Source organism: Primulina eburnea, unplaced genomic scaffold (genome assembly GCF_022965805.1).
Source record: "Primulina eburnea isolate SZY01 unplaced genomic scaffold, ASM2296580v1 ctg579_ERROPOS2970300, whole genome shotgun sequence".
In the NCBI taxonomy this organism is placed as follows: Eukaryota; Viridiplantae; Streptophyta; class Magnoliopsida; order Lamiales; family Gesneriaceae; genus Primulina; species Primulina eburnea.
Genome location: NW_027331364.1, coordinates 167,261 through 177,540, shown reverse-complemented (window position 1 = coordinate 177,540; position 10,280 = coordinate 167,261).

Sequence of the window (10,280 nt, the reverse complement as noted above, 5' to 3'; positions counted from 1 at the left end):
ATGAAGTTGTCATTAACATCTTATAATGACATTAAAAAATGTCAGTAAGTTTAAGACGACATTGGAATAGATGAAATTTGTTGGAGGTGTCACTAAAACTTAAATGCCACTAAATATTGAATATGATGACATTTATGAATGTCACCATAAGCATTTTTTCTTGTAGTGAGAAAAGTTTTCTCAAAACATCTCGCATCAAACATAAAATCAGAGTAATTTAACTTTTGCATAAAACTTAAACATTGCGGTCCTCGGGTTAGCCTCCCGCTCAGTCCAAGCCTGCCACTTGGTCGCCACCTCCTGTCTCCTCACCAACATACTCACCTGCATCGATCAAGTTTAGTGAGTCTAAAGACTCAACACGTAAAAACTGGAATAACGAGTACTACGTAATAAAACCGCATGCAACTTTAAAATAGGCCGTACATAACTTGAAACTTGAACTTGCATAATAAACTTGAACATACGTACATACATAACTAGACATGCCATCAACATAAACTTTCATAAACATACTGCATACTTGAACATACATAGCTTCATCATTTTGCGTAGAGGCATGTTTCAAAGCAAGTGACCCATAACATAATAAATGCCTGATCACACAAACCACAGTACTGGGCTGACAGGGACGTATCCACTGCCACATACATGAGTTCCCCGTTCATAATTAACGGGCTAGTTGGTCCCCGTTCATAATTTAACGCTTTCCAACCACGATCTAACCCGTTCATAATTTAACGGGCGGATTGGTCCCCGTTCATAATTTAACGCTTTCCAATCCTAAACATAATTTGGTCACAAGACATTTAGCATACCTCAAAAACTTAAAATATTTTCTTGCACGTCATACATACTTACTTGGCATTGAGGGATTCATTGGACTTCGATCGGGGCCGTCGCTGCTGCACATACTAACTTGAATTCAATTGCTTAAATTGCATAACTTAGACGTAGATAATCATGCTTACTTACGAGTTCGTTCAATTCCTTAGGACGTTTCTAAAATTCCCATGACTCGACCTTGTGAATCCTTGTACTAAACCCTGACATCAAACCTCAAACATATTATCGTATTTTTCCCAAAATATGAAGGACACTGACCTCGTGCCTACATCCGTGTAGGGGTCCGTGTAGGCTCGGGTGAAAAGGTTCGGAAAGAAGGGTGGACACGGACCCTGTGTCAGGATCCGTGTGGGGGTCCGTGTAGACTCTAGAAAAAGACTCCAAGGAGAAACAAAGACACGGACCCCGTGTCAGGGTCCGTGTACGTGTCCGTGTACTTACTGTGATCGCGAACTTACGAAAATTTTGTACATGCTTTGATCAACTTTCTAGACTCGGTTGCACGGACTATGAATCGACACCCCGAGACCCATCCTAGCATACTATAACATCAAATCACTTCCGTACAACATCCCAAGCAACGATGTTCACCCTATGGTACATACAAGTCAAAAACGTGGTAATTGACACCAACTCGATTCCTACGACTACTAAAGTGCTCGAGTACCTATCGACACTAAACGACAAACAATATATCAACCCAACATCATAATAATCATACGTAGGTGCAACTAGGATCGGCCGTCGATCTCCAATGAAGCCTGCAACAATTAAACTTCAAGAACACAAATTTTCGTAAAAGTCGCAGTTTGAACAGTCCCACGAAAAACGCCATTACTCACTCAATTTTCATCCAAAAATCTCGAATTTTATATCGAATCGAAGGTATCAAAAAGTTCTAAAATTTTGTAGTGGAATGTTTTCTCAAAATCTCGACTGAAAATTCGCAGTTTAAGGAGGAACAGTAAAAACGGGATTTTTAGATCTAAGAAGGGCTCCAAAAGCGATTTAAACCTGATTGCTCAAACCTCTACAAAACATACACATGGTTTTATGCATAAATAACAATGCACGCATAATATGACATGATCGATGCATCAAGAACATAATATACGTGCTTTTTGATAATAAACGTTACCGAACCGGCGATATCGAAGCGGAAACGGTGCGAGGCTTGATCCGGGACGACCGTGGCACAAAATCCTTGAAGAATTCACACGAAAATTCTGAAAAGTTTTGAAGGGGTTGGGGCGGCTGCTATGGTGTCAAGAACCCTAAGATTTTCTTCTTAAAAAAATGAAAGGGAAAGAGTATAAAGAATTGTGTATGTGTGTGTTGTGTTTTACGTTATTAGTGTGTGTAAAAAGGTGTGTTTGCGTGTGTTTTAGTAATTAAGAAATAAATTAAACTTAATTAACCTTTAACATGGTAATTAAAAAGGCCAATTAAAATACCCCTCAACATGTTATTTAGAATGCTAATAAAATGCTAGCTCCTTGTAACTTTTTATAAAATCTCCAAATTTTAAAATGAGATGCTCCCAAACATATCCCTTAACAATTTAAAATCATTAAATCACCTAGTGATAAAATTTAGACTTTTAAAAATACTAAAACTTGATAAGTCACTTAAAACACCCCATCCTCAACTTTAAATAAAATATCGCATAAAATTTCCAAAATCGTCACCGGGTCTTTTCCTTAATCCCGCCTCGAATAATCGCCTGAAACATGAAACTTGAAAAATATTTTAACGTACATCACATAAACATAAATAATTTAAAAAAATGCATTTAATTAAATTAAGCATAGCTAAGACTCATTTAAAATTAATTAAATGATTTAATAATTAAATGAATTCATTGGTTATACACGTACTGAATTTGGGCACTACAGTTCCTCCCCTACTTATAAAAATTTCGTCCTCGAAATTAAGTCTTACCGAATAACTCCGGGTAGCGAAGTCTCATATCTGCCTCTGACTTTCAAGTAGCCTCTTCCACTGATTGGTTTAACCACCGAACTTTGACTAGCTTAGTCACCTTGTTCCGGAGTGTGCGCTCTTGCCTGTCTAGGATTTGGACTGAAGCAAGCTGCAACGGCTCATAACTCAGAATATGCGAAGGATTAGCTAGGTATTTCCTTAGCATCGAGAAATGGAACACATTGTGCACCCCGGCCAGATTCGGCGGAAGGGCAACACGATAGGCTTCCAAAATCTCAAACGGCCCAATGAACCTCGGACTCAGCTTGACCTTTTTCCCAAATCTCATCACACCCTTCATGGGTGCTATCTTGACGAATACGTGATCTCCGACGGCAAACTCGAGATCTATCCTTCTCTTATCAGCATAGCTCTTCTGACGGCTTTCGGCGGTCTTCATTCTGTCCCGAATCTTGGCTACTACGGCTGCGGTCTGCTGATTATTTCTGGACCAAGTTCTGCTCTCTCACCAACTTCATCCCAATGAACTGGTGACCTGCACTTCCTTCCATACAACGCCTCATAGGGAGCCATACCTATGGATGCTTGGAAACTGTTGTTGTATGTGAACTCCACTAGAGGTAGCTTAGACTCCCAACTTCCTTGAAAATCAATCATACAGGCCCTTAGCAAATCCTCCAAAATCTGAATCACTCGCTCAGACTGGCCGTCTGTCTGCGGGTGAAAGGCTGTACTGAACAGCAACTTCGTCCCCATGGCTGCATGTAAGCTCTTCCAGAAGGACGATGTGAATCTCGGGTCCATGTCGGACACAATTGAAACTGGGAATCCATGCAAACGGAATATCTCCTTGATATAAAACTCTGCATACTGCGTTATGGAGAAAGTCGTCTTCACTGGCAAAAAGTGCGTTGACTTCGTGAGTCGGTCTACAACAACCCAAATGGCATTAAATCCTCTGACTGACCTAGGCAATCTAATGACGAAGTCCATCGTGATGTTCTCCCATTTCCACTCTGGGATGGGGAGTGGCTTAACCAATCCCGCTGGCCTCTGATGTTCTGCCTTCACCTGTTGACAAGTGAGGCATTCAGACACAAACCTGCGGATGTCTCTCTTCATCCCTGGCCACCAATACAGAATCTGCAAGTCCTTATACATCTTGGTACCTCCTGGGTGGATAGAATACGGAGATGCGTGTTCCTCTGTCAAAATATCATGTCTGATTGAACTACCACTAGGCACCCACATTCTACCTCTATTTCTCACAATGCCGTCTGAAACTGTGTACAAAACACTGCCCTTGGCTTCATCTTTCAGTCTCCATTTCTGTAGCTGCTCATCTGAAGACTGTCCTGCCCGAATACGGTCTAGCAAATCAGATTTGACTGTCAGATTAGAGAGCCTAGGAGCTTTGCCCTCACGATAAATCTCTAGACCAAACTTCTGAATCTCAGACTGAAGCGGTCTCTGTGCTGACAACTGAGCGACAACTGCCACTTTTCTGCTCAAAGCGTCCGCGACAACATTAGCCTTCCACGGATGGTAGCTAATTTCGCAGTCGTAATCTTTCACAAGTTCCAACCACCGTCTCTGTCTCATATTCAGCTATTTCTGCATGAAGAAATATTTGAGACTCTTATGATCGGTGAAAATCTGGCATTTCTCGCCGTATAGGTGGTGTCTCCAAATTTTCAGTGCGAAGACAACGGCGGCTAACTCAAGGTCGTGCATTGGGTAGTTCTTCTCGCACACTTTCAACTGCCTGGAAGCATAAGCTATGACCCGACCCTGCTGCATCAATACTGCGCCTAACCCGAGCTTAGATGCATCGGTATATAGCACAAAGTCTCCTTGCCCTGATGGCATGGCTAGGACTGGCGCTGAAATAAGAGCTTGCTTCAAAGTATCGAAGCTCTTCTGACATTCATCACTCCCCAGAAATTGGGCATTTTTCTTGGTTAGTGAAGTAAGTGGCACTGCTATGGACGAAAATCCCTTAATAAACTTACGGTAGTAACCAGCTAAACCCAAGAGGATCTCTGATGCATTCTTCGGTTCAACCCATTCCTTGACAGCTGCTACTTTCGCTGGATCCACCTCGATTCCACGGCTAGATACTATATGCCCAAAAAATGCAACTTTCTGCAGCCAAAACTCGCACTTACTAAACTTCGCAAACAACTTGCGACTCTGCAGAACCTGTAAAACTGTCCTCAAGTGTTGGTTATGCTCCTCATGGCTCTTCGAGTATATAAGGATGTCGTCAATGAATACTATGACGAATTGGTCAAGGTAGGGCTGAAATACTAGGCTCATGAGGTCCATGAAAATTGCTGGAGCATTTGTAAATCCAAATGGCATCACCAAGAACGTGTAATGCCCATATCTGGTCCTGAAAGCTGTCTTGTGGACATCTGCATCCTTCACTTTCAGCTGATGGTACCTTGATCGAAGATCTATCTTAGAGAACACGATAGCTCCCTGCAACTGATCAAACAAGTCTTCGATTCTAGACAACGAGTACTTATTCTTTATCGTTACCTTGTTCAGCTCACGGTAATCGATGCACAGTCTCATGCTCCCATCCTTGTTCTTTACAAACAGTACTGGTGCGCCCCACGGTGAGAAACTCGGGCGAATAAACTCCTTGTCTAAGAGCTCCTGAATCTGCTGCTTAAGTTCTAACATCTCTGCTGGGGCTAATCTGTACGGTGACTTAGAGATTGGCACTGTGCCTGGCATGAGATCGATTGCAAACTCCACCTCTCTCTCTGGTGGAAGGCCTGTTACGTCTTCAGGAAAGACGTCTGGGAATTCTCTGACTACTGGCACATCTGATAGCAATGGAGTGGGCATGTCAGGTGCTGCGATAACGCTGGCCAAGAAGGCCTGACACCCCTTCGAAATGAGTCTCCATGCCTGCATGCAAGAGATCATACGCGGGAAACTCCTCTATCTGGCTGGCTCAAAAAGAAACTGCTCCATGCCCGATGGTCTGACTAGAACTGATCTCTTTTGAAAGTCAGTAAGAACTCTGTTCTTAGTCAGCCAGTCCATTCCCAATATGATGTCGAATTCTGGCATCGGCAATAGGATTAAATCTGCATATACTAGGTGGGCATTCAGTTCTAGATCGATATCTCTGACCACCCTGGTAGCTAACAGCTCTTCCCCTGATGGGACTGTCACTGAAAAGTTCAAGTCTAGACCAATGGACTTGAGGTCCAAATGATTAGCAAACGTCTCCGATATGAAGGAGTGAGTGGCTCCTGAGTCTATCAGTGCAGTTGTGGATAATCTCTTAATAAAAATGTTTCCTGAGATGCGTTAGCACAACAAAAAACTTATATCCCCAAACTTACTAACATACCTCAAGCATAATAGAACTCAATATCCCAAGGCACACAAACTATTACTAGCACGCTAATAATCCAAAGTAAAAATTCCACATGCAAGGCAAAATAATACTGAGGTTAGGTAGAAAAGGTTACCAGTCAGTAAAGTGGTGTCAGGGTCCGCCTCCTGCGCATGCATGGTGAATACCCTGCCCTGGGTTGGCTGCTTCCACTGCGGGCACTCTTTCAGCATGTGGTCGCTAGCTCCACACTTGAAGCACTTGCCTGATCCATATAAGCACTGCTCCGGGTGCTGGCGGTTGCATTTAGGACACACTAGGTAAGCAACGGGCTTCTGAGGCGCCCCCTGCTGCTTAATTGGACCCTTGCCCTTTGGTGGTCCATTATACGGCTTCTTCCCTAGCGGCCCCTGATACTACTTCTTAAACTGGGGCCTCTGATGCTGCTGCTACTGATGATGCGGTGGAGCCTGGTAAGGCCTCTTGCCCTGTATGTCCGCCTCTATATTCTTCAGATCCTGTTCTGCCGCCAATGCTCTAGATATGGCGACCGCATAGCTAGTAGGGCCAGCTACTCTCACATCGCGGCGCAGGATCGGCCGCAGACCATTCAGAAAATGCCTCAACTTTGCGTGTACATCATTCGCAATGATGGGCACGAAGTGACACCCTCTTTCAAACTTCCTCACGAATTCTGCCACGCTACTGTCTCCCTGTCGCAGCGTCATAAACTCATTGGTGAGTCTGGATCGTACTTCCTCAGTGAAGTACTTGGAGTAAAAGACCTCCTTGAAACCATTCCTTGGCAATACTTGCAGATTGACTGCCACTGATGCGCTCTCCCACCATAACCTGGCGTCACCTGTCAGAAGGAACGTGGTGCATCTGACCCTATCTGCATCGGTCAGTTCCATAAAGTCAAAGATTACCTCCATGGACTTAATCCATCCCTCGGCTACCATCGGGTCAGTGGTACCCGAAAACTCCTTAGGACTCATCCTCCTAAACCTTTCGTACACTGCTTCCGGTTGGAGTCTCGCCCCTGCACCTGCTGCTGTAGCTTGGTTCCCCGCAAACTGTGCGAAGAACTGCGTCATGCCTGCAAGCATCTGTGCCTGCATGTCTAGAGGTGGTGGTGGCGGAGGATTGGCCCTCTCCTCAACTCGAAGCTCTCTGTCCTCCTCTCTGGCTTCCCGGTTAATCACCCGTCTAGGAGGCATACTGTTCCAATAAATTTCCCAACAAGTAAACCAAACATGCATGAACATGATAGAAATGACATACGATGCACGAAATTTGAACTTAAACATGGACATGTTGAAATCATGGCTTAATGCTTATTACATAGCATAAAGTTTTGAAACTTTAAAACTTACAGACTTGAGGTGTGACTTTGCGAGCATCTTGCGGCTGGCGGTAGGCGTAACCCTTTACAAGAACACCACTCTGATACCAACTGTAACGTACCGTACTTTTCATACTCAAAATTTGCGGAAAAATTAAAAATTTTCTTAAATACGAAAATAAATCAATACGGTCGTCACTACATCATCCATTCACAATAAAGATTTTGTTAACAGAAAAGTTTTCTCAAAACATCTCGCATCAAACATAAAATCAGAGTAATTTAACTTTTGCATAAAACTTAAACATTGCGGTCCTCGGGTTAGCCTCCCGCTCAGTCCAAGCCTGCCCCTTGGTCGCCACCTCCTGTCTCCTCACCAACATACTCACCTGCATCGATCAAGTTTAGTGAGTCTAAAGACTCAACACGTAAAAACTGGAATAACGAGTACTACGTAATAAAATCGCATGCAACTTTAAAATAGGTCGTACATAACTTGAACTTGCATAATAAACTTGAACATACGTACATACATAACTAGACGTGCCATCAACATAAACATTCATAAACATACTCCATACTTGAACATACATAGCTTCATCATTTTGCGTAGAGGCATGTTTCAAAGCAAGTGACCCATAACATAATAAATGCCTGATCACACAAACCACAGTACTGGGCTGACAGGGACGTATTCACTGCCACATACATGAGATCCCCGTTCATAATTTAACGGGCGGATTGGTCCCCGTTCATAATTTAACGATTTCCAATCCTAAACATAATTTGGTCACAAGACATTTAGCATACCTCAAAAACTTAAAATATTTTCTTGCACGTCATACATACTTACTTGGGATTGAGGGATTCATTAGACTTCGATCGGGTCCGTCGCTGCTGCACATACTAACTTGAATTCACTTTCTTAAATTGCATAACTTAGACGTAGATAATCATGCTTACTTACGAGTTCGTTCAATTCCTTAGGACGTTTCTAAAATTCCCATGACTCGACCTTGTGAATCCTTGTACTAAACCCTGACATCAAACCTCAAACATGTTATCGTATTTTTCCCAAAATATGAAAGACACGGACCCCGTGCCTACATCCGTGTAGGGGTCCGTGTAGGCTAGGGTGAAAAGGTTCGGAAAGAAGGGTGGACACGGACCCCGTGTCAGGGTCCGTGTGGGGGTCCGTGTAGACTCTGGAAAAAGACACCGAGGAGAAACAAAGGCACGGACCCCGTGTCAGGGTCCGTGTACCTACTGTGATCGCGAACTTACGAAAATTTTGTACATGCTTTGCTCAACTTTCTAGACTCGGTTGCACGGACTATGAATCGACACCCCGAGACCCTTCCTAGCATACTATAACATCAAATCACTTCCGTACAACATCCCAAGCAACGATGTTCACCCTATGGTACATAAAAGTCAAAAACGTGGTAATTAACACCAACTCGATTCCTACGACTACTAAAGTGCTCGAGTACCTATCGACACTAAACGACATACAATATACCAACCCAACATCATAATAATCATACCTAGGTGCAACTAGGATCGCCCGTCGATCTCCAATGAAGCCTGCAACCATTAAACATCAAGAACACAAATTTTCGTAAAAGTCGCAGTTTAAGTAGTCCCACGAAAAACGCCATAACTCACTCAATTTTCATCCAAAAATCTCGAATTTTATATCGAATAGAAGGTATCGAAAACTTCTAAAATTTTGTAGTTGAAGTTTTCTCAAAATCTCGACTGAAAATTCGCAGTTTAAGGAGGAACAGTAAAAACGGGATTTTAGATCTAAGAAGGGCTTCAAAAGCGATTTAAACCTGATTGCTCAAACTTCTACACAACATACACATGGTTTTACACATAAATAACAACGCACGCATAATATGACTTGATCGATGCATCAAGAACAGAATATACGTTCCTTTTGATAATAAACGTTACCGAACCGGCGATATCAAAGCGGAAACGGTGCGAGGCTTGATCCGGGACGACCGTGGCACAAAATCCTTGAAGAATTCACACGAAAATTCTGAAAAGTTTTGAAGGGGTTGGGGCGGCTGCTATGGTGTCAAGAACCCTAAGATTTTCTTCTTAAAAAAATGAAAGGGAAAGAGTATAAAGAATTGTGTATGTGTGTGTTGTGTTTTACGTTATTAGTGTGAGTAAAAAGGTGTGTTTGCGTGTGTTTTAGTAATTAGGAAATAAATTATACTTAATTAACCTTTAAAATGGTAATTAAAATGGCCAATTAAAATACCCCTCAACATGTTATTTAGAATGCTAATAAAATGCTAGCTCCTTGTAACTTTTTATAAAATCTCCAAATTTTAAAATGAGATGCTCCCAAACAAATCCCTTAACAATTTAAAATCATTAAATCACCTAGTGATAAAATTTAGACTTTTAAAAATACTAAAACTTGATAAGTCACTTAAAACGCCCCATCCTCAACTTTAAATAAAATATCGCATAAAATTTCCAAAATCGTCACCGGGTCTTTTCCTCAATCCCGCCTCGAATAATCGCCTGAAACATGAAACTTGAAAAATATTTTAACGTGCATCACATAAACATAAATAATTAAAAAAAATGCATTTAATTAAATTATGCATAGCTAAGACTCATTTAAAATTTAATAAAATGATTTAATAATTAAATGAACTCATGGGTTATACGCGTACTGAATTTGGGCACTACACTTATACCTTTCGTTTGTAGTCTCGGTCTGAAGCAATAACCGTTCTGAACTCAAGACTGTCTCTGTAA